Below are 25662 nucleotides of genomic sequence, written 5' to 3' on the forward strand. Positions count from 1 at the left end.
CTTATAAGTTTACAATAAATAGGAGTAACTGTAAATAAAAGCCGGCCGGGGTGGCCGAGCGGTTGTCGGCGCTACAGTCTGGAATCGCGCGACCGCTACGGTTGCAGATTCGAATCCTGCCTCGGGCATGGGTGTGTGTGATGTCCTTATGTTACTTAGGTTTACGTAGTTCTAAGTTCTAGCGGACTGATGACCTCAGAAGTTAAGTCACATAGTGCTCAGAGACTTTTTTTTGTAAATAAAAACGTTTGCTTAATAGTTTCCTTTCTTTAGAGAACACTTCTTTCTTCTCGTTGCTATTCAAAATCGGGGATAATCTAGAACCACTACTGTTAAGATGTAAAAGCGTTATAAGAAATCCACAACCGTCAGTTATTTTACTCATTTTACTTGATGTGGAAGTCATCGTATATTCAGTGAAATCCTAAATATGAAACAAAATTAAAGTTAGTGATAACCCAAAACATGAAGAATAGAAAGAAATCAATAAAAATAAGGCATTGTTTCACAAATGAGTATTGTTCCCCGTAAAACCGTGGATTATACTGTTTTAAATATTATAAAGTTCCTTTAAGCGTAAAGTAAAGAACGAGATATTCTATGACAAGTGGAAAACCGTTAGTTACAGTAAACATTTCCAAACATGTGTGAAGCATAGATGATGATTCCTTTTGCATAAGTTATGTGCACGTTGGGAAAATATCAAACTGTTTCTTTAGAATGCAACGCAACTCGGTTTACTATAAGACCACCGCTTCTTACAATACAAAGCTATCGTTATACACAAGATTAACTTTTTCTGTGCAACAGAGTGGGCCGCAAACCAAAGAAATCTTGCACTGAGCCTATTGCCAAGCAAGTAATATGTTACACGATTAATCTGAGTCGTCAATGACTGACGTGAACATTGGCTCTCTTTAGAAGAAGAAGCGAAGAAATAACAGACTAGAACACTTTTGGTGGGTTAGCTGTGAAATATAGATTCATATATTTCGACGTGGCTTAGACATTATCTCTAGGCATAAAACAATAACAAGAATCTGCGAATGCACGTCGGTATTCATTTACTCACCTTCTGTATGCAACCTGACGCTGAGAACTTAAAATGTGCTTTGGCCCATTTGCGAATATATATGTGTATTTGTGCGCAGACCTTAAAGTCGCAATAAAAAGTTTTCCCCAGAATTTTACCGCCGCGAGCAGGCAACGGCCAGTGATTGGACGGATTTAGACCAATCAGAGTACGAACAGACAAGCGTGCGAAGGCCACCGTTCCTATGCCACAGCGTCTCCCGCAAAACAATGAGAAATATCTGCAGCTCGTTGTGCTGCAGCATGTACACCGAGGTCCAAATAAAAGCGCTCCATGTGACAAAAACTATGATTGCGTTATCTCTTGCCAGTGGAAATTTACCTGTACACCAAGGCTTCTTTCATTTGTGTAAAATCCTTGTTTGCCAATTTTTCTTTGTCGGCGACATTCAGATATTCGGCTTCGATTTTGGTGGCATCTACGGTAGAAAGAAGTGTAGATGCAATAACGCAGTTACGCAAAATTTTTGGCCTCATTCAGTAGATTCCACATGCACATTCTTGAAGGGTGTCCAGGAAGGTTTATTATCTACATCTACCCTTACATTTATACTCCGCAAGCCACCCAATGGTGTGTGGCGGAGGGCACTTTACGTGCCACTGTCATTACCTCCCTTTCCTGTTCCAGTCGCGTATGGTTCGCGGGAAGAACGACTGCCGGAAAGCCTCCGTGCGCGTTCAAATCTCTCTAATTTTACGTTCGTGATCTCCTCGGGAAGTATAAGTAGGGGGAAGCAATATATTCGATACCTCATCCAGAAACGCACCCTCTCGAAACCTGGACAGCAAGCTACACCGCGATGCAGAGCGCCCTCTTGCAGAGTCTGTAACTTGAATTTGCTAAACATCTCCGTAACGCTATCACGCTTACCAAATAACCCTGTGACGAAACGCGTCGCTCTTGTCTGGGTCTTCTCTATCTCCTCCGTCAACCCGACCTGGTACGGATCCCACACTGATTAACAATACTCAAGTATAGGTCGAACGAGTGTCTTGTAAGCCACTTCATTTGTTGATGGACTACATTTTGAAAGTACTCTTCCAATGAATCTCAATTATACATTCCGTATGATGACAATGGAGGCGTAACAAGTAAATACGTCTTTTCTACATTAAGTAATCGTAACAATCAAGTTGGTACTCAGCTGACAAGGCAATTACGCCCGTCTCGGAATTCGGCAGACCCAGCTGCAGATCTTGGCTTTGTGTAGCTTTAGTTTAATTCCCTGCTTGTCCCTCAAATATCACTGATCGACGAAATGTTCCCTTAACAAAGTCTGTCCAGCTCACTGTCCCTTTGTTCAAAACCTGTCTTCCACTCTGTGTTTAATTACTTCCAGTTGATAGTATTTTGAATGTTTCACAGATAAAAAAATAACCCCAATTGGTGTATCCCAGAAGGGTGTTTGGATCATCTTGGAACAATGATGATGCGTACTGCTATCCATATGAAGACACCAGCGAAGGAAAGAAAAATTTAAACATAGATTGTACTCCAGAATGAGATTTTCACTCTTCAACTGAGTGTGCGCTGATATGAAACTTCCTACCAGATTAAAACTGTGTGCCAGACCGAAACTCGAACTCGGGATCTTTGCCTTTCGCGGGCAAGTGCTCTACCAACAGCAGCTGGCAGAATTGAAGCTGTGGAGACGGGTCGTGAGTCGTGCTTGAGTAGCTTAGTTGGTAGAGCACTAGCCCGCGAAAGGCATAGGTCCCGAGTTCGAGTTTCGGTCCGGCACACAGTTTTAATCTGTCAGGAAGTTTGATAGATTGTACTGATTGTTTTTCCCTGAGCCATTATTCTATCAAAGATGAAAATGAGGTGGTAAACTAGGAATTATTTGTGAGAAACGTTGTATTAACCAGGCCGTGGCAAAAAAGTCAGGACTACTGGGAAAATAATTCATACTTTCTAAACCTGTTGAAAGAATAGACTTAAATTCAATCTCCATGGCGTATTGAAAAGTATTCGCGCCAATAAAGCTCAGGATGACTGAAATGCTGATGGCACTGGGGTGATTAGGGTTTCAAGTCGCTAAAATAAATACGATTAGGAAACTTGGAGATATATACGGGAACAGATTTCTCTAGTTTAAGAGGTTATGCGAAAATCATTGTATAAAACGTCATATAAGGAAGAAAGACGTGAGACAAGTACCAGTTAGAAAAGACTGAGCGGAAATTATTATACAATTAAAAGAAACGTCAAAATCATTCCCCATTGAAAAATGCAGAGAAGAATAGACTTCATTAACAACTGAATTTCCAGAAAAAATACAAAAATAAAGGAAAGTACTCTGGAGAACGTCCGATGTATGGAAAGTGAAGGTGATGTGTTGCAATACCTTAGGTTTACGACTTGTTGCCTTTAATTTATCCCGTGAAGATCTCCGTCAAATAACAACAGTAAAATCAGGTATCGAATAAAAAAAAAAAAAAAAAGGCTCTGACCACTATGGGACTTAACATCTTAGGTCATCAGTACCCTAGAACTTAGAACTACTTAAACCTAGCTAACCTAAGGACATCACACAACACCCAGCCATCACGAGGCAGAGAAAATCCCTGACCCCGCCGGGAATCGAACCCGGGAACCCGGGCGTGGGAAGCGAGAACGCTACCGCACGACCACGAGATGCGGGCAGGCATAGAATCATTCCCTAAATTACAAGCCTACAAATGACATCTATCAGAAATCCAATAAAAGATTTTTCAAAAGAACTAGAAAAACAAAGCTGGGATGGAGTGTATAAGGAAACCAATGTGAATAAGAAATACTCTAAATATACCACATTGTTCACATTGAAAAGGTATTTCCAAAAGTATGCATGTCTGTATCAACATCTCACAAAAACAGATGGATAACAGCAGGTATTAAGAAGTCCTCCCAAGCACTTAACGCCTCAGTTCCATGAAAAGATTCGCAATGATCCAGAATTCTTAAATTTATATCATAAATACAAAAATATCTATAGGAAGGTGCTGATTGCTGCAAAAAAGTCATTTAATGACAAAATAAGATATAACGCAGAGAGTAAAAGCAAAGCAGTGTGGGATGTTATAAAAAAGGAATCGGGGAGAGGCAAACAAACGCAGAATAACATACTGCTAAGGGAGGGGGGGATAAGGTAAAAAATGATCCACAACACTTAGCAAACTATGTAGACGAGCATTTTTCAAGTATTGCAGAGAAGCTACAGCAAAAATTCCCCAAAACAAATGTAACACCTTTAAATGATGGAGGACTAAATACAATGATGTTACTTCCAACCACAGAGAATGAAGTCAATAAAACTGTTGAAAAACTAAAAAAATAAAAAGTCAGTAGACTCAGAGGAAGTATCAATGTGGGCAATGAAACAATGCATAGTGATTATACAAGACCACTTAACAAATATAATAAGTGAATCCTTCACATCAGCGACATTTCCTGAGCAGTTAAAACAGGAAAGAGTTGTACCATAACTTAAGAAAGGTAAAGCAGAAGACATAGAAAATTACCGGCCCATTTCCCTGCTGTCAGTATTCTCAAAAATAATTGAATCAATTATGAAAGGCAGATTAATAAATTATCTGAATAAATACAATCTTTTAAGCGAATCACAGTTTGGTTTCCGAAGTGGTAAAAATAGGGAGTCAGCCACAGTAGAATTCACAAAAGTTGTACTTGATGCTCTTGACAAAGATGAGTGTGTCACAGGCATCTTTTTGGATCTTTCTAAGGCGTTTGATACAGTCAATCACAAGATTCTATTAAATAAATTAGAAGCATTAGGAATAAGAGGGGTAGCTAAAGACTGGTTTCGATCATACCTAGCAGACAGGGTACAAAGAGTAGAGATAACACATACTTCAAATAGATCTAAACATTTAGTAAAACACTTATCAGAACCAAAATACATTAATATAGGGGTAGCATATTAGGACCAATACTATTCCTGATATACATCAATGACTTTCCCAGAAGTGTTACTCATGGGGAATAAATTCTCGTGCGACTGCTACGGTCGCAGGTTCGAATTCTGCCTCGGGCATGGATGTGTGTGATGTCCTTAGGTTAGTTAGGTTTAAGTAGTTCTAAGTTCTAGGGAACTGATGACCACAGCAGTTGAGTCCCATAGTGCTCAGAGCCATTTGAACCATTTTTGAATAAATTCTCATCGCTGATGACAGCAATATTATAGTCACTGAGAAAACAAGAGAACTCCTTGCCGAGAAAGCAAATGAAGCTCTCAAGGAAGTTTATGACTGGTCAATGAGCAATGAAGTGACATTGAACATAAAGAAAACTAATGCCATGAATTTCAGTTTGAAGAGGAAAAATGACAATATTAAATTAAATGTAGATCGCACCTCTATAGATCGTGTAATAGATGCAAAATTTCTAGGAATGAATAGTGATTCTCAGTTGAAGTGGCGTGAACACACAAAGGTACTTGCAAACAGAATGTTATCAGCATGTTATGCCCTTAGAATCCTATCATCAGTGTGTAACATGCAGTATCTTTTAGATACGTACACTCAGTTCTTAGATATGGAATTCTTTTTTTGGGAACAAACGCACAAAATATGAATACAATTTTCAAACTCCAGAAAAGAGCCGTAAGGATAATAACCAAAAATACTAGTCGAGCTCATTGTAAAGATCTGTTCAAAACACTGACGATTTTAACTGCTCCATGTGAATACCAGTCAGTTGTACACATCAAAAATAACATTGGTAATTACTGCACAAACAGCTCTGTCCATGACCATGCAACAAGAGATAGACTCAACTTACATTTACCAAGAAAAAATAGACATAAAACTCAAAACAGCACTTTCTACCAAGGAACAAAACTGTACAATAAATTACCAAAAGAGATTAAAGAAATTGCAAAAATACACTTATTTGAAAAGTCAGCTAAAAAGTACCTGTTATGCAATACATTTTATACATTGAAGGATTACTTACTGGTTAGATGAAACAGAGTAGGCGTTTGATTAAAAAAATTGTTTTACAAACTAAGTTAAAAACACGTGTCGAACATCTTAAGATGATTGGTTACCCACTTGTCATTCGTTATGTACTGTAAATAAACAAGGAGAAAATAAAATTCCTAAAAAGGAAAGTTCGAATAAATTGAATTGTCACTGCCGAGACTGAGACCCTTTCTCATATAAGCAGAAACTGATTACAATACTGAAGGAAGAGACAGTGACGAGTATTCTGAACGGTCAGAACCGGAGCAAGCGAGGTGATGAAGGGGATAAGATACTAGACTTGTGTGCAGGAGGAGGTGTGTTCTATTTTCAGTCCGTGGAATCCAGATTTAAGCTTTCCGTAGTTTTCCCAAAACACTTGAATGGTTACCCAAATTATTTGAAGTGGATGCCGAGATGGTTTATTAACAGGATCACGAACGATTTATCCTACTGTCCTTGTATAATCTGAGTTTGTGTTCCGAACTCGAGAGTTACGGGGCGTTGAACACTGACATTCTTTCCTTCCTGGAACTATGGCACTTCTGATTTCCTCAGTCCGTTCTTCTGAAACTTTGTAAAACTTTGGTTATGTTCTGCCTTTGTGAGACACCATTGGGCTGTAAGTTACATCATAACAAGTAAGAGATATAGACAGAGACATAACTGGAGAAAACGAGCAGTTCTGTCGGAACGATGAGTAACCACATACACTGGTCAGCCAAAACATTATGACCACTGCCCACTGCAAAAAATGTTCAAAAGTGTGTGAAATCTTATGGGACTTAACTGGTAATGTCATCAGTCCCTAAGCTTACACACTACTTAACCTAAATTATCCTAAAGTCAAACACATACACCCATGGCCGAAGGAGGACTCGAACCTCCGCCGTGACCAGCCGCACAGTCCATGACTGTAGCGCCAAGACCGCTCGGCTAATCCCGCGCGGCTACACACCGCGATGTTGGATGCCGTCTGGTGACGATGCGGGCACGTGACGCGGTAACGGAAGAAAGTAAGCGGAGCAGACACGAGCGGCGGATCAGCCTAGCGAAGATATGGGCAGCAAATAGGGAAATCCTTTGAGATAAGCGACTTTGACAAAGGGCACATTATTATTACACAGAGTCTGTGAACGAGTATCTCGAAAGCGGCGAGGCTGGTCGAATGTTAACATGCTACTGCCGTGAGCGTCTAAGAACAGAGGTAGGCCAGTGAAACTACCACTAGACTCTAAATAGTTGGACGTTCACTAATTTTCACAAAACACGGGGTTGTCTTCTCTGTAAAGTAGGACAGATGGTGATCTGTGGCATCTCTGACGAAACAGCACAATGCTGGTGCACGCACAAGTGTTTCGGAGTACACCGTTCATGGCACATTGTAGAGCATGGAACTCCACAACAGACAACCCTTACGTGTTCACATGTTGACCCAACGACATCGTCAAGTACGATTGCAGTGGGCACACGACCCTCGTGATTCGAGTGTCGGTCAACGAAAACGTGTCACCTCTTCGTGTAAATCACGTTTTTGCTACACTAGATCGATGGTCGTCTCCACAAACGCCGTCATCGAGATGAACGGTGGCTCGAAACGTGCAGCGCGTCATGGACGCAGGCTGCTGGGAGCAGTATTCCGCTATGGGAGACATTCTATTACGCTTGAATGGGATCTGTGGTAATAATCGAAGACATGCTGACAGCTGTGAACCACGTGCATCCCCTCATGCCTGACGTCTTCACCGACGCCAATGGCATCTTACAGCAGTACAACTGTCCGTGTCTCGAAGCCAGAACCGTGCTACAGCGGTTTGAGGAGCATTATCGGGAACTCACGTTGATGTCTCGGCGACCAAATTCACCTCATGTAAATCCTATGGAACCCATCTCAGTCACTATCGGGCGCCATCACCGCGTACGAAAATCAGCGGCCCGTTATTTACTCGAATTACATGACCTGTGCGCCGGCCGCAGTGGCCGAGTGGTTCTAGGCGCTTCAGTCTGTAACCGCGCGACCGCTATGCTCGCAGGTTCGAATCCTACCTCGGGCATGGATGTGTGTGATGTCCTTAGGTTAGTTAGGTTTAAGTAGTTTCAAGTTCTAGGGGACTGATGACCTCAGATGTTAAGTCCCATAGTGCTCAGAGCCATTTGAACCATTTTTTGATTTCGGAGTCTACAGTAAATCTAAACTACTGTTCGTAAGTGGTCTCAGAACAAAGTAGAACTAACGTCTTCCCAACTATATGGTCCATACCCGTCAGCACATGGGATCTATCTGGTATCTGTTTAGCTGTGGTTCTCTATCTACGTTAACATCTACATCATGCTCCGAAAGCCACTCAACGGTGTGCGGCAGAGGGTACTTCCGGTACCACTAACTCAGTGGTAGTCAACCTGGTCCTTACCGCCCACCAGTGGCCGTTCCAGCTTTCATGGTCGGTGGTAGACAGATGGGGATTAAATATATTTTCATTGGGTTTTCATAAAATTTTGACATATGTTGTTTGGTGAGTAATTATTATTATGCAGGGTGGTCCATTGATCGTGACCGGACCAAATATCTCACGAAATAATCGTCAAACAAAAAAAAAAAAAAACTGCAAAGAACGAAACTTGTCAAGCTTGAAGGGGGAAACCAGATGCCACTATGGTTGGTCCGCTAGATGGCGCTGTCATAGGTCAAACGGATATCAGTAGCGTTTCTTTAAATAGGAAACCCCCTTTTTTTATTACATGTTCGTGTAGTACCTAAAGAAATATGAATGTGTTGGTAATAGTTACAAAAAAAAAAGGGTCAAATGGCAGTTGATATCCGTTTGACCTATGGCAGCGTCACTTAGCGGGCCAACCATAGCTCCATCTGGTTTCCCCCATCAAGATAGACAAGTTTCGTTTTTTGTAGTTTGCCGGCCTCTGTGGCCGAGCGGTTCTAGGCGCTACAGTTTGGAACCGCGCTACCGCTACGGTCGCAGGTTCGAATCCTGCCTCGGGCACCGACGTGTGTGATGTCCTTAGGTTAGTTAGGGTTAAGTAGTTCTAAGTTCTAGGGGACTGATGACCTCAGAAATTAAGTCCCATAGTCTCAGAGCCATTTGAACAATTTGAATATGACCTGTGCGTGAACATCTAACGCCATATGATATACAAACCTATTAACAAACTGTCGGATACCTGATACGGAGAGTCAGTGATGCATTTTGTTCCAAAGACGGACAAACAAGCTACTAAGCAGATAGTCGTAATGTTTTGGCTCACCGGTGTATGTTCAGTTTTTATTTAGTGCTAAAAGGGCTCAAGATAGTCATGTTTATGACATTAATAACGATTATCATTAAGAAATTGCTGATGACCTAACAGAGTATAGAACTATGTTGGGGTGGATCCCAAGAATACCGTACAACCGAGCGTCTAACGCGTTGTCGCTAAAAATGGAAACAGCGCTCAATGATTTTCGGGGGACATACTTTACCATGATTCTTAAGAATCCAGATAATTAACAGACAAGGTACTCAGGATTTAAACTGTAGATGGCAGCTTACCTAACAGCGTTTGGGGCTTCCTTTCGCTTTCCTTGAATCAGAGTCCTGATGTGGCAGTGACGTGTTGTGATATGACCTACAACGCTGCATCCACTGCTGCTTCAGTGTCGATATGCAACTGACGGACGCATTTGGTGACCTTCTGTGCCGTTCCATGTCGTAATACTCGTGTGAAATAGAATTACCATCTGCTAAGAAAGGTGACTACTCAAGACGAGGAAAGTCTTCACAGTGTTCTCTGAAAAAGTCTTGCGCAACAACATAGGTGCTGCACAGTTTTATTTTCCTCTTGAAAGACATCATCGCCATTTGGCAGAACGTGCCATCCTATCGGATAAATTCATATCACGGAAAAGCCGTGGATTCAGAAAACTGTTGTGCGCTCCTCTACAAGTCGAGATCCCAATACTTGTCACGTGGAATTTATGCACCATACGATCCAAAAATACCACCAACATCGATTTGTACTCTGAGCACATGCATAATAAAACCAGAGTCTTATATAGATGCTGTCAAACACACACGAGTCATCCATGGAATAGAGCATAAAACCTGACTCATCAGTCTTAAGAACTCCAGTTCATACACTCGTCACACTCATCAAGCTGCTTCCGTTGTTATACGCGTGGGCAGTTTAATGTGTGCCTCCTGGAACATCCCATAGATACCAGTGTGTGGAACTTCGTAATAAGGCTTCAGCTGTAAAGATGTCCACTGCTATAGTGGTTCATGAGCTATGCATTTTGGTACGCACCAATTGCAAACTTGGTGCTCGCTGAAATGGTGTAGTGACTGACATACTGAATTCGTGGTTGGGAGAAATGGAATTCAGATCCCGCCTGGCCATTCTGATTTAGGTTTTCATAAACCAAGACCACGCTCGCTCGCTTTCTCCATCTTTTCTAGTACGAGCTAGTGCTTGGTTCTTAGAAATTGAAAACTGAACGTCTCATTTACGAAAACATCGTTAGAGCCGGATTGGGTAAGTACGAGGAAGGAAAATGGCCATGAAGTTGCTTAGAAAACCATTCTGATAATGGCAATGGGTAATTTTAGGGAAGCCATTAATACTTAAATCAGCAAGCTCGGATTAAGATTAGAATTCTGCTTCTTCAGAATAGAAGTCCACTCGCTTAACCCACGCAATACCAAGGGACACCTTTTGAAAATATCGTAATCTAGTCATGTATTTTATATTTCAAAATTTTGATAAAATATTCGTTGTTTTTAATGATTTCTAATATGAGATTCCGTATTTGTTTTAAATTTTTCGATAAATGGTTCAAATGGCTCTGAGCACTATGGGACTCAACTGCTGAGGTCATAAGTACCCTAGAACTTAGAACTATTTAAACCTAACTAACCTAAGGACAACACACACATCCATGCCCGAGGCAGGATTCGAACCTGCGACCGTAGCGGTCGTGCGGTTCCAGACTGTAGCGCCAGAACCGCTCGGCCACCAGCGGCCGGCTTAAATTTTTCGTTTAATTTTTTTTTAATTTTCTTTTTCGTTTAAATATAACCCTAAAATTTAAGTCATAGTAGTAAATGTGACTTTTGCGACAAATGTCATACTGATATTTTCAAGTTTGGGACCCTTCTTACACATCAGTATATCTTTAAAAAGCGTGTTGTGAATACAACTTAACGATGGTTTTAAATTTTTATGGTGATCATAAAGTACCTCTCCTCACTGTGTACACATTGTGGAAAATGTGTTGGCACTGCTAAGATTGTGGTAAGAGTATTTTCAGGTCCTGGAATATTCTTATACGTCAGTGCCGATGTAAAAATTATGTGATTAATAAAAATTTAAAAAGTATGTAATTAGTAAAAATTAGCAACAATTAATTGTTTTGTGGTGTGCAGAAAGTACCCTCCCCCCCCCCCCCCCCCCTCCCTCACGGGCAATACGAGTTATGGAAAATAAGTTGGTATTGCTAGAGTTAAGCACTCCTACAATTCGCTCGTTGTTCCGTCTCTAATAATCCTGATATCAACGGGAATTTAAACTCTATCCCTCTCTGTTTTTCAGTCCACTCGGGACTGCTATCAACTTTCGTTGCGTCTTCACTGTTGTTGAGTGTTCGCCGTTTCCCAATGCTGGCACCAATGGCAGTTCATGTTAACTATGGCAGCTCTCATTCATATTATAAATTCAGCTGTTTGCAAGATCGAGGCAATAAGCTCCACTAGTATCCGCAAGATTAATTAATCCAAAACCGAAAATTCTCACAATTACTCCATCGCTTTCGAAGTTTCACTACATGCTTGCTGTCTACCAATTGAGGGTGTATCATAGTTAACAGCTGAAACTAGCGCAGGTAAAAGTACACGCTAATGGAAGCAAAAATCTTCCAGTAAACATGGGTCCGGCAACGAACCGTTTGCGAGATAACTGCGAATGGGCAATTTACCAGCCACCTCCGACTTTAGCATGAAATATTTCCCTAGGTAGCACAAACATTTTGGTGATGTAAACTTCGATTAAGTCTCCATCCAACGGGGCTCCAGTTACGCCTATGACAGATGATTAGCGGTTCGTGTCGACCCGGGTTCGATTCCTGGTACTGCCAGAGACGTTTCCTTGGAGGAATGGGACGTGTTGCACGCAGCGTTGTGAGACAGAGCTACTCGACCGATTAATGGCAGTTCCAAGGCCAAGAAACCCTCGAAGAACCGGGAGAGTGGACCCGACTGACCCGTCTCGTGCCAGAACACGGAACTTTTACGTTACCTATCCCATGATTAAGGAATGTGTTAGAAACATGATGGGGCACTGGTTCATTTTACTGCTGCCGTAAGACGACATCTAAAGCGTCACTATGGTCCAAGATTTATAGGCCGAGCGGGGCTTTTACCTTGGCCTCTAACATCATCTGACCTTAACCCTCTGGATATTTTATTTGTAATCATCTCAAAAGTGAAGTGTGCAGCACGCCTGTTGATAAGTCTGAACAGTGGAGCAACGAAATGTTCAGCCTATTCGGGCTTCACGAGATGGTAAGAAGTGGTAAGGAAAACAAAGATTTAACGCACAAAGTTCGCATACTTCGAATACACGACAAAGATATAGGGTATGTAGAATTAAATTGAATTGTAATAAAACGCAAAAATGAGACGAAACGCAGGAAGTGCTACACTAATAGACAACTGAATTGCAGATAACTACTGCCGCATCAGAGAGAGAGAGAGAGAGAGAGAGAGAGAGAGAGAGAGAGAGGAGAGAGAGACAGAGACAGAGAGCATTCTTGCCGCCTCAGTGAATTCAGAGGTTAAGCGTGACACTTGACCGTGAAGCAGCAGACCTCAGAGTGACCGCCTGATTGTGGGTGAAAGTTGCTTCCGGTGCTTGCGGAGCTAGCCTTACGCCGAGTCACCGACGTTAACAGGAGAGAAAACGCGCTTTTAAGGAAGTATTTGCAGTTTATCTGCTTATCTGGCAACTCTATCGGAACTTGGGAGTCACGTAGATCAACATAGAAGATTAACCACTCTTACGAGAAGCATAATCCGAAGAAATCTAGCAACAGGTTTATGTAATTTGTGCCTACTCGAATAGATTTTTAGGTCATCTAAGATACGTATGGATATTTTTCTTGAAGGCTATATTTTTCATAACAACTCGAGAGAAAAAATTGAGTGCGTATCGTATATGGTGGCGTATAGTATCGACAACGGACGAGTAAGAAGTGACAGAGCACAGCACGAAAATTAAATATACCTCGTAAATTTTTACGATATTAGTTCTGCAATTGACAATAAACCTTCGCTCTTCATTCATTAAACAACAAACTCGCTACGAATGCCAAGAGGAAAACATTAGGAACAACCCGAAAAATTTCGGTAAGTTAATGAAATGGAATTTATGTTTAGCTTAGTTCATTATCATAACAATTATTCAAAATGGTCACCTTACGTGAGCGAAGGTTCAAAAATGCACACAGAAACCTTCCTTTTTTGACTGGTATCAGCATTTTAAAACAAAAAATAAAAAATAAAAACAAGCTCTCTATCTAACAGGTGAGAAGAAATACGTTTTCATTGTGGTACATGTAAATGCAAGTTTACAAAAAGACATTTTTCGTATTCCATGTAAGAGGGCTAGGTATGAAAGCAGGTTGTTACCGCCACACTGACAGTATCGGAGCAGCATGGAGACGAATACTAATTCTCACACGCCGCCTGTCTCTGCTGGCCTCGTGAGAAATGAAAATTGAAAGTGCGATATATAGGACACTAAAAACAACGTATACTAAATTTTAGTGTTTAGAGGAGACAAAACGTTACAGTTTTTATTTGATAAAAATGTTACAGGTTTCTCCATTATGAAGGTTTTGACGCCATTTGTTTTAGAGGCGTTGCTGACTGCTCATGGATTTCCTTTTGCTCGAGGGGGGGCGGGCGAGGAGGTGGAGATGAAGTTTGGCGTAAGAGACACCGATGGGCACTTCAGAAGAGCTGGCCGTCCATCTGACTGAAGCTGCAGCCATTATTCGTTGTTTTCTGCACGTTAGACAATAATTAGCTTACAGATGCCACTTGTGCATTAATGTAAACGGAGGATACATGCAGAAACATCTCTAAACCAATGTTTATCACGCAGCAGCTTCCACTCCGTCTCTGAACATCACTAACGTCAAATTAACTGGCAAATGGTGCATCTGTGATATTTTTGTCACAAAATGTGTTCATTTTACTTTTTTTCTAAACACTCTAAAATTTTGTATACGTGGTTTCTTCACAGCCTGTAGGCAAAGGCGTATCAACCATGGGAACGGGAGAGAGGGAGCACTGCTTCAACTGATTTTAAAGTCTTTGGATGTGACATATGATTTCTGTCCCTCTACCACCCCTCCCTCCCGCTCTCCCAGACCAGTTATAAAAAATATGCTGCTCATTATCAAATATGCGTTCAGTATTTTGGTTGACAGCAGTTTTTGCTTACGACTAAGTCAAACGGCATTTAACCCAGGCCGACATAAGGAAACTGCATTCAGCAATCCTATATACGGTACACAAGTCTGCCAGGCCCCAAAACTTTGGTGGTACATATCCACTGCTAAATGCCAGCAGAGCGGGGCTCACAGCCTTTCTGTTAGAGAAAGACGAAGATAATTCTAAAAACCCAAATTCCATAGACCAAAACTTCACACGGCAAAAATATATATATATATATATATAATTATAAAAAACCTGCGAATTGAAACACACGGAATATGTGTTTAAAATTCTCAATCACCTTCTGACTGAGACTGAGTGAAGGTTCTACCAAGATGATTTATATGAAACTTCCTGGCAGATTAAAACTGTGTGCCCGACCGAGAATCGAACTCGGGACCTTTGCCTTTCGCGGGAAAGTGCTCTACCATCTGAGCTACCGAAGCACGACTCATGCCCGGTACTCACAGCTTTACTTCTGCCAGTATCCGTCTCCTACCTTCCGCGAAAGGCAAATGTCCCGAGTTCGAGTCTCGGTCGGCCACACAGTTTTAATCTGCCAGGAAGTTTCATATCAGCGCACACTCCGCTGCAGAGTGAAAATCTCATTCTGGAAACAATCCCCAGACTGTGGCTAAGCCATGTCTCCGCAATATCCTTTCTTTCAGGAGTGCTAGTTCTGCAAGGTTCGCAGGAGAGCTTCTGTAAAGTTTGGAAGGTAGGAGACGGATACTGGCAGAAGTAAAGCTGTGAGTACCGGGCGTGAGTCGTGCTTCGGTAACTCAGATGGTAAAGCACTTGCCCGTGAAAGGCAAAGGTTCCGAGTTCAAGTCTCGGTTGGGCACACAGTTTTAATCTGCCAGGAAGTTCCATATCAGCGCACACTCCGCTGCAGAGTGAAAATCTCATTATGATTTATATGGATTGTCAGATCTTGAAGAGATACTTATTACGTCTTCCCAAACGAATTTTCCATTTACATGGCGTTTGGAAGTGTTGCTTAGAGTACACATCATACTTTAACCTGGACAGCATTCACGAACAACTCTAAATGCTGAGAACTATTACCTCTGGTGTACAATCATATATACTGTATTGGAAGACAGCTTATTGCAGAACGTAGTAGCATTAATGCCCTGTCTCATGAAGTTATTCGCGTCATGATTCTAATTATGACAGTTGCAGTACCGTCAACATCCTCTAAGGGGTCGTTCAGCGCATTGCGACGACTTAAATTTTGCCTCAGATCAACCGTGACACCGGCGTATCTCGCACATCCAGTCCTCCTTCATGTTCATCGAGACAGGGCTGGTAAAATTAGTCTTATGGATGCCATAAAAATATTTAGTGCCCGAATTGTGCAAAGGAAGACTACCTTGGGAAACTGTCTGTAGAATTTTTGGAGTCTAATAAGAAACAAAATAAATATCTTCTTTTTCAAAGAATTTATGCTTTTCATTATCCCATTAGGATGTGATGCTCAGTGTTTGTTAAACAGTAGTAATAATAACACTAACAACAATAATAACAATAATATTAATACTTATAACTGGTTTATCTATGGCCAATTGATTTCGGAGCCGGCCGCTGTGTCCGTGCGGTTCTAGGCACTTCAGTTTGGAACCGCGTGACCGCTACGCAGGTTCGAATCCTGCCTCGGGCATGGATGTGTGTGATGTCCTTAGGTTAGTTAGGTTTAAGTAGTTCTAAGTTCTAGGGGAGTGATGACCTCAGATGTTAAGTCCCATAGTGCTCAGAGCCATTTGAACCTTTTTTTGATTTCGGAGTCTACAGTAAATCTAAACTACTGTTCGTAAGTGGTCTCAGAAAAAAGTAGAACAAACGTCTTCCCAACTATATGGCATCTTTTTCAAAATTAAAAGAAATTGTTTGCAAGAAACAGGACCTATGCAATTGGGCCCATATTTACAACTTATAATGTTAATGAATTGTTTTTCTTTTGCAGAAAGTCATAGTACTAACTACCCAACACACCTCCCAACATGATTAGTATACACGTATCCTTCACGATTTTACCGAAAGATGTATGTCTACTTCACATTATACGAAATCACTGAATAGTTTGCCCCCCGCCCCCCCCCCCCCCCCCCCCCACCTTTCGTTAAAATATTCCGAACTTGACTCGATAAATGCCGCTATTTGTAAATGAAACAAGCTGTTGTGCCGCAGCCGCGTACTGTAAGTGGGAAACCACGGATACAACTCGCAGTGCCGGTCCAGCGATCGTTCTGCGGGACTTTCGCAAGTTGTTCTGTAACAAAAGTACTCGTCAAGAGTTTATGGTACAATTTCAGATCTAGAATATCACACAGAAACGAGCACTGTCCCGTAAAAGTTCAGGGATAAGTCATCTGAAATTACTGCCCCGCAGACGTCATTACATGAACTAGGAGCGAAACGAATGCCAAGGTCGCATCACGCCAACCGTAAAACTATTGTCGGCCGGGCTTTGCTTACGACGAACGGTTTTCTGCCGAGTGGAGCCCTGCGCTAGCAGTCGTAAATGAAAGACGAAGTGGTATCATCAAGCAAGAAAAATCTCATTGTACATATTATGAACACCAGTAAATAATGCGAACATGTCGCCTTTCACCCATTCGCACTCAGCTTATCTGTGCCGCCTACACGCTACCACTAGATGTGAAGATGAGCAGGATGGGTCGGTACTGACGTTTGTTCAACAAGGAGCCCGAATATAATTTTACAATATACGGACGACAAAACCGTTCAAGGTAAGAACGCGGCCTCCATAGCATCCGCAGTAACAGGTTATTACGTAGGCGCGCCATCAAGCCCGCTGGAAACAGTTGTTGTGAGGAGCACGTACTGGTGTCATTGGTGTCAGTGTTAATCTCACACAAAGAATATAAACAGTTACGAAGACTGTGTTAAATGACTGAATCATGACGGTTTTGTTTTGGGATTAGTTCTCGAGGCAGAAACCGAAGAAATCCGTTCAAGGATTGCAACGTTTCCACGAGTACACACATATCAATAGCGCTATTACATTGCAACCCTTGAACTATTAATCTGTTAAAATATTCACAGTAATATTCCTTTTTGTTACCAGTCTGTCACAGGATTAGCATCGCTTATCTTATTTACTTAACCGCCTTCGCAGTAATATTCACGGTTAACATATATCGCTATTCCAACCGAGCAGTAGTGATGAAGAGTCGCAACATTTCGATAAATACGTATGCATGTGCACAGCTTCTTGGCTGAAATCTCAAAAGCTGTTGTTCAGGGTCACATACTGGAATATCCAAGCCAGCAGTAATACCAATTTTGGCCACTGCGTTTGGCCAGTTTCGTAACGCTTGTTTTATCTACCATCTCAGCAGTGTTAAGTGCCCGCTGCAGTGTCTATCTGATGACATTAGGTTGGATGCTGCAGTGGTTACAGCTACTCACGGAACCTTAAGGGTCAACAAAGAACGTATACCATCGCGATGTACGTAGTACAGTTATTAAACTGTTTGAAAAAAATATCAGTCAAATGTATTGTGAATTTATTAGTCTTCAAGCAAGAAATAAAATACGTTAGGGAAACGTTTGAAGCACCTCATTTGCTGTACGTGATTTCGAAGATCATTCAAAGGCGCGTCAAATGTTTTTCTAATGTACATTATTTTTTACTTTTATACAAATCACTGTACAAAATATATGACCGGTTTTTTCTCAGTTTTTCTATTTTTTTTTTAATTTTCTAGTTTTGTTCAGAAAGCGTCATACCTCATTTGCATCTCGTTCTCAAAGTGCCCTGAATTAAGTACTTCATTCGAAGAGAGCCTATTTGACAATTAAATATCTCACCAATATAATTTTTTGCGGGCAAAATAGCTAGGCCTCTAAGAGATAAACTTTTTGATACTTCACTTACATAGGTACCAGCAGCTGCTCGTGAAATATTTCAGTTTTCCGTCAAATCACTAATTAAATTATTCATAATTACCCTGATTTTCTTCAAGCAATTATTTTTTCTCAAACATGGACCACAGTTTGGTCGATTTGACACCTTATTTGTACATTATCCATCCTTCGTTTGACTATTAAAATACGGATTGAAATTGATTGTCATTTTCCCTCAGATAATTAACTGAGTTTTTCTTAATTACCAAGACGATTTGGAAGGAATGAAATTTGCTTTTTTTTTTTTCAGAACTAGTTCTCACGTGGTTGATACCCCTTTTTTCAGTTTCCCGCTCTTCGTTAGGCTTTGAAAAATCTCACCGCTCAGACATTTGATCAAAAACTTTTGGGAGCACGATGTTGGTGGTCCAGTTATTAATTCGCTTGACTCTTGACATGTCTGTGCGGCTACAGATTACACAACACAAGATACATTTCAGTTAATTTCGTACGTCCGAAAAATCGATGCTACTTTATTTAAATTCTTTAAGTTCGTGACGTCATTATTATTTATCTCAGTTTTATTGACTGAAAGAGTATTTTATTTACGGAAAGACAAGATAGGGAAACAAAAATGAGGCTGTAATTTGCTGCGCAATATGTTAGGGCTGATAGCTTCGTGAAAGAAAGCCAATATTTTAGCACACACACTTATGATCATCACCAAAATTAAGAGTAAATGAACTAACTGGAGATAAAAGATCTTGTCGTTTGACGCAAAAAATCAGTTGCAGATGTGTACACGTGTCTGTAAGAGAAGACAAAGGAGATCAAAGAGGATATTTTGTGAACAGAATTCAACATGTAGTCTGCATTGCAACATTAAAGAGGCGGATGTTCGAAAACCGATGTGTTATTTCGTTATAGCACAGAGCTCTTTTAACATGGAACTACAGACTGCTAAGGCGGTGGAATAGAAATTCAAACCCGACAAACACGTAAATGAAAAATGAGTTTAAAATAGTGATGTAGAATGCAGGTGACTGTGGCGTCTACAATATGAGATAAACACGACACATTATAAAAGGCTGTCGACTGAGGATAGGTGGCGGACAGCCCCCTTCTGTATTGTTGCGAAGTGTGGGGGTTTTGTTGTAAAAGCACCAGTAATCAGTTCAATTTCCGACAGAGAACTGTGTAAAACGTGTGGAAAGCATTAGTAAATAGCTAAGAATCAAGAACGTGTAACCCCAAAGTTTTCTTCTGGATCACTTAACGATTTCAGAGCTTTGAGGGGTTACGCTATTATGTCTTCCAGACGTTAAAGCCAACTCAACAAGTGATACTGAGTGAGGTGGCGCAACTTTAAGGTACTGGAAGGACGGTGGTTCATAGAACCCTTGGGCCATCCAGATTTATATTTTCTATACTCGGCCCAATTCCTTCTCTATCCTTTCCAAAACCGAGCTTGTGCTCTGTCCACAATGATCTCTTCGTTGACGGGGCGTGAAACCCTAATCTTCCTTCTCTTTCAACTTTCTATCCCATGAAAGCCCAGAAGTTGTGCCATGCTTCATAATTTTGGATTAGTGTCCAGCATTTAAGATGCAGAGAAATAAAAACACCTTGCTGGTCAATTAAAAGGTCATACAATGTTTCTAAGTTTTTTCTTTTTTTTAGATTTAAAACATGTTGATCTACCAACACATGCATCCAGATAATCGTCATATGTATAAATGTAGAAGATGTGCAGTAACTGTCACGAAGAAAGAGGTGTTACTCATTAATAGAACGCCCTGAACTGGTCACTGATTTCAAACGCTACACCAAACACTGCAAAAACATTATGGCAGCTACTGTTCACTTAGTTAAAGAAGGAGTGTTAAATTTAACATCTCGTAATGGTATGTAAGAAAAAGAAATGGAGGTTCTAGCCCAATGTCTCATCAGTGTCGAGATCTTTAGAGACGGAGTTCGGATGAAAAAGGGAGGAAAAACAATGCGGCTATGAGGCATATTAGAGGAACCATCAAGATATTCGTCCGCATATATGTTATAAAAGCGATTGAAAACTTGTCAGGATGGATGAACAATTATTTTCACTCCATTCTTCTTAAATATGATATTTGATTGAACCATTTCTGCAGTCGACTACGGTGGTTTAAAGAAACCGTGAAAATCGTATGTCAGAGTACCTGGGCGGGAATTACGATTCGCCTCTACAGAGTACACGTCCAGTTTCTTAACCATGGTGACAACTCTCTTGGTGATGTAAATAATTTTATAAAATAAAACCGAGATTGTATTAGAGAAGAACACTGGGAACTAGTAATCAAGCTGTTGAAAGACAAACCTTCAGCTGGAGTCTCAGTTTTTCTCTTGATAAAGAGAGACACATATCAGGTGAACCCACAGCAGAAAAGCTTATTTTATAACCGTCTGTAGTTGGGTCAAGTTACCAAGTATTAAGGGCTCTCTTCTGAATCTACAGGTCAAGCAACTGTGGTGACCTCCATGTTTCACAAGCCACAATAGATTCAGAATTAAGATTCGCTCCAAGCTCTTCACCTTCAAGAGAGGGAAAGCTTTGCTGTAGCATTGCATTAGCTCACTACGTTCCTCCTCCGTTATATCAGGAGGGTGAATGTGAGCTATAATAGGCATAAATCTGCTCAGTCATTTCAAATTTAATAAAATATTCCTAAGGCTTCTTTCTTTCTTATGGTCTTGATTTGACGGGAATTTTTCGCAGACATTAGTCAATTTGGGTTTGATATTAACTTCGAATTACCTCTCTGTAGATCGAACATTTAAGCTTGTTTTCTAAGGACATGGACAGATAATAGTAGACAGCTAATATTCAGTTAACGTATGAATTCAACAACTGAGGTTCAAATGGTTCAAATGGCTCTGAGCACTATGGGACTTAACATCTGAGGTCATCAGTCCCCTAGAACTTAGAACTACTTAAACCTAACTAACTTAAGGACATCACACACATTATGCCCGAGGTAGGATTCGAACCTGTGACCGTAGCGGTCGCGCGGTTCCAGACTGAAGCGCCTAGAACCGTTCGGCCACACTGGCCGGCTTCAAATGGTTCAAATGGCTCTAAGCACTATGGGACTTAACATATGAGGTCACCAGTCCCCTAGACTTAGAACTACTTAAACCTAACTAACCTAAGGACATCACACACATCCATGCCCGAGGCAGGATTCGAACCTACGCTCGTGAAGTAGCGCGGTTTCGGACTAAAGCACCTAGAACCGCTCGGCCAGATGGCCGGCCAACAACTGTGGTGTTCACATTGAACCAGAATTAGTAGCGATCACTGACATTGGTGAAAATATACCATAATATAAACAAAAATATTGTACTGGACTTGAGTGCACAAACAAGCCGTTTGGGAAAAAATTGCAAATGTTTGTTTGTGAACCGGGACAGAGTTCAGTATAAAATATTGTCCTAGTTAGTACAAACTTTTCGATTAACTGCCCCTCTAACTGGACTCCAATTGTACCCTTGGCCCATCGTTGGAGAACGTAGTACATGTATGATGGGGCAGCGGCACATTTTGCTGCTGTTGTGAGACAACATCTACCACGGAAATATAATCTGGGTCTACAACTTGTCCATCAAGATTACCTGATCTCACTCCTCTGGATATTTCTGTCTGACCTCATCCAAAAAGTGAAGTGCGTAGCTCTCCTGTTGATACAGTTTAAGAACTGGAACAGCATCTAGTAGAGTCTTGTCTAGATTTACGAAATGATCAGTGATCAGGGGGTGTGACAGTGAATTGTAGAGGCATACGTGGCTACAGGAAGGACAGATACCACCTGCAGGAAAAATAAAGAAACCTATGTACAAAAGAGACAGAGCAGACACCACACACATATACAGGGTGAACAGTAATAAAAGTGACAAACTGCAGAGAGGAATCACTAACTGGAAACGGAGGAAAATAGGTCCTAAAAACATGTGTCCGGAAATGCATCGTTGACAAGATAGATGGCGCTAATGAATGACAGTTTCTCCGACCACGTGACGTATGGTTTTGTGTGTGTTGCAAACTGTGTGATTGACGCAGCGTACGGTAAGTAGCAGAATGGTTCGGTATTCATGACGGGAATAAGCCGAGATGGTGTTTGTGTACGGCTAAGCAGATCGAGAGGCAGCATGGCTATACCAAAACAAGTACCCCCACAGATACCAACCACATCACACAACATTTCAAGCCCTTTCTGGGCGATTGTGTGATCATGGGTCCATTCAGACAGACGAACGCGCAGGGAGGCGGACCTTGCGTACTCCAGTTTGGGAGGACCTGGTTTTACAGGATACTGAGACGAACTCTGGTACAAGCTCCAGGAAAGTGCCTCGCCGACATGGTTTAAGCCGAAGTAAGATTATGAGTATTCTGCATGACAACCCCTATTATTCCTATTACCAGCAATCTCAATGAGGCCACTTTGGCCACCTGTTGTGACGTGGATGCTATGCAATTCTGTACTGTGTTCCGAAACGAATTTTTGTCGTTGCACGCACATTGTCCATTTCCGGACACATGTTAATAGGACCATTTTCCCTTCATTTACAGTCACGAATCCATCCATGTAGTTTGTCTGTTGTATTAATGTTCACCCTTCATATGTAACGTTTCTACAGGCTTGACAACCAAACATGATTCCTTCCGCGAGAACGCACACCAGGTTTCCTTTCCTCTCGCGGGAGTACAGGTAGCACTGGGAGCGATGGGCACATGGACAGGGACGCCGCACTGGCGTATGGTGAGTTCGGAATTTGGGTCGACCTTCCGACTTCATCGCCACCGTCGGTGGACTACGCAGCTACAGAGGGGGTACCCAGGAGTGTCGCACCACTCTAATATTGTAACCCAAGATGAATTAAAATATGATTATCTCGCAGCAGAGTTATCCTACCCATCTCTGGCCAGCACACCCACCTCCATAACCCTCCACTGCTCCATCTCTACACCACAGCGGCCCCAATCACGACGGTTCGCTGTAGAGTGGTGTCAGAAGTTCTTGCGGACCTCGTCTGGCAACTGGCGCACAATCGACCTCCATGTAGCATTGCTTTGCAACCACGTCACGCGGTTTCGTCAGACACTATGCTGAGTTAGCAGACTGCTGGTTTTTGTGGTTGTTTTTCATGTTCTATGTGTAGAGGTCGTGGAGTCTAAGTGAGTCATGCACAGGGGTTTGAGTGTTACGTTTGTAGAGAGAATAACCGTCTGATCTTTCGCAATTCCATGGTAATTTACAGCCTGTGATATGTGGTCAGTGTAGCTTGACAGGGCATTCTTCACCATGTATGGAGTCAGTACCAGTAATTTGCATTTACTGTCGTTGGTAAAGGCAAATGGCTGATCAGTCAACAGAGTCAAGATGAATGATGACAAGACTTAAGATGTAAGTTTGTGTTTGTCATACGGTCTGTTGTGAGCGTATTTTGTGTTCCTTAGTGTGTATTGGAGATTAAGGTCATGCAATGGCTGAGTGTCACTGGTCGGGAGGCAGTTCAAGCATTAATTAATAAAATGGCGCAATTCAAAGCGGATAATGCAAACTTGCACAATAAGCTTGCAGCAAAGAAGGAGAGACGAGCAACCTACTCTTCATTACATCCAGCCACACTCAGGTTAGTCACTTCTCTCTCTGGAAAGTCGACTGACGATTTAAGGTCTTTTTTGGATGACCTGCAGTTAGCAGCTACTATTTTAGGGTGAGCACGGGATCAGTTATTACAGGTAAGAAAGTTGTGGCTAGTGGTGGAAGCCAAGAAGTATATCAGATGTACAGACGGATTAAGAAGTGTACAGCCAGCTGGGGTGACCGAGCGGTTGTAGGCGCTACAGTCTGGAACCGAGCGACCGCTACAAAGTTATAAAAAGTAAATCAGCGCAAGGTTTTTTCACGAGTAGTTGGGTAGTCTGTCAAAGAAGCATAATGAATTGGTAGAAAATTTCGCGGTCAGAATATGGAAAGTGATTATGCTGACGAATGTATTAGGGGAAAGTGACGAGGCAAATCGAGTCATACATCATGAATTGGTCCAGAGGGCATTCGACGCACTTTTAAATGGCTTGCTGCCTGATATGTCTAAAAGAGTGAAAACGAGTACCCCAAAGGAATTATAACCTGCGGTCAGACTATGTGCGAAGTTTTAAAAAATTGGTGTAATAACATGTTGTGGATAAGAGAGGGATATCATCTACTGACATGAAGTGTTATAGGTGTGGTAGAACATGTGTAGAGGCAATGTAGTCAACCACAGTGTGGTAGGACACCATCAACATGACTGTAGGAATGGTAAGGGGGAACAGGGGACCAATAACCAAATGAAAAATACAGAAGGACCTCCCGTTAGATTTTCAAAAAATGGTTCAAATGGCTCTGAGCACTATGGGACTCAACAGCTGTGGTCATTAGTCCCCTAGAACTTAGAACTACTTAAACCTAACTAACCTAAGGACATCACACACATCCATGCCCGAGGCAGGATTCGAACCTGCGACCGTAGCAGTCCCACGGTTCCGGACTGCGCGCCTAGAACCGCGAGACCACCGCGGCCGGCCGTTAGATTTTGCTGCTACTAATATGGATGCAGGCAACGGCCTTGCCACAGTGGATACACCGGTTCCCGTGAGATCACCGAAGTTAAGCGCTGTCGGGTGTGGCCGGCACTTGGATGGGTGACCATCCAGCCGCCATGCGCTGTTGCCATTTTTCGGGGTGCACTCAGCCTCGTGATGCCAATTGAGGAGCTACTAGACCGAATAGTAGCGGCTCCGGTCAAAGAAAACCATCATTATGACCGGGAGAGCAGTGTGGTGACCACACGCCCCTCCTATCCGCATCCTCATCTGAGGATGACACGGCGGTCGGATGGTCCCGATGGGCCATTTGCGGCCTGAAGACGGAGTGCTTAATATGGAAGCAGAAGCAGAATGTAGTGTAGTGGGAATACTGAAGGGTAAAAAGCACAAATTTTTATTGGACACAGTGGTGCCTGTGTCACTAACAAGGATATATCTCGTGAATTACAAAAATAATAAAATAAAAAAATAACCTAAGGACATCACACACATCTATGCAGGATTCGAACCTGCGATCCTAGCAGTCGCGCGTTTCCGGACTGAAGCGCCTAGAACGGCTCGGCCACCGCGGCCGGCATACCTCGTGGGTCAGAGGCAGTTAAACCCTACACGCTGTAA

General features: G+C 41.9%; 1 protein-coding gene across 2 annotated transcripts in view; it reads right to left on the reverse strand.

Annotated features, from left to right (window-relative positions):
- Window positions 1–25662, reverse strand: part of LOC126299138 (sodium-coupled monocarboxylate transporter 1-like) — a 332547-nt gene that overhangs the window by 233191 nt on the left and 73694 nt on the right. Inside the window, exon 1 of one of the 2 annotated variants that reach the window (XM_049990901.1) lies at window positions 1073–1146. The exons of the other annotated variant lie outside the window; for it this stretch is intronic. The gene's annotated coding sequence lies outside the window, so the exon portion shown is untranslated. Of the gene's footprint in view, window positions 1–1072; window positions 1147–25662 lie in introns of those variants that run through there. 2 annotated transcript variants of the gene reach the window in all.

Source organism: Schistocerca gregaria, chromosome X (genome assembly GCF_023897955.1).
Source record: "Schistocerca gregaria isolate iqSchGreg1 chromosome X, iqSchGreg1.2, whole genome shotgun sequence".
In the NCBI taxonomy this organism is placed as follows: Eukaryota; Metazoa; Arthropoda; class Insecta; order Orthoptera; family Acrididae; genus Schistocerca; species Schistocerca gregaria.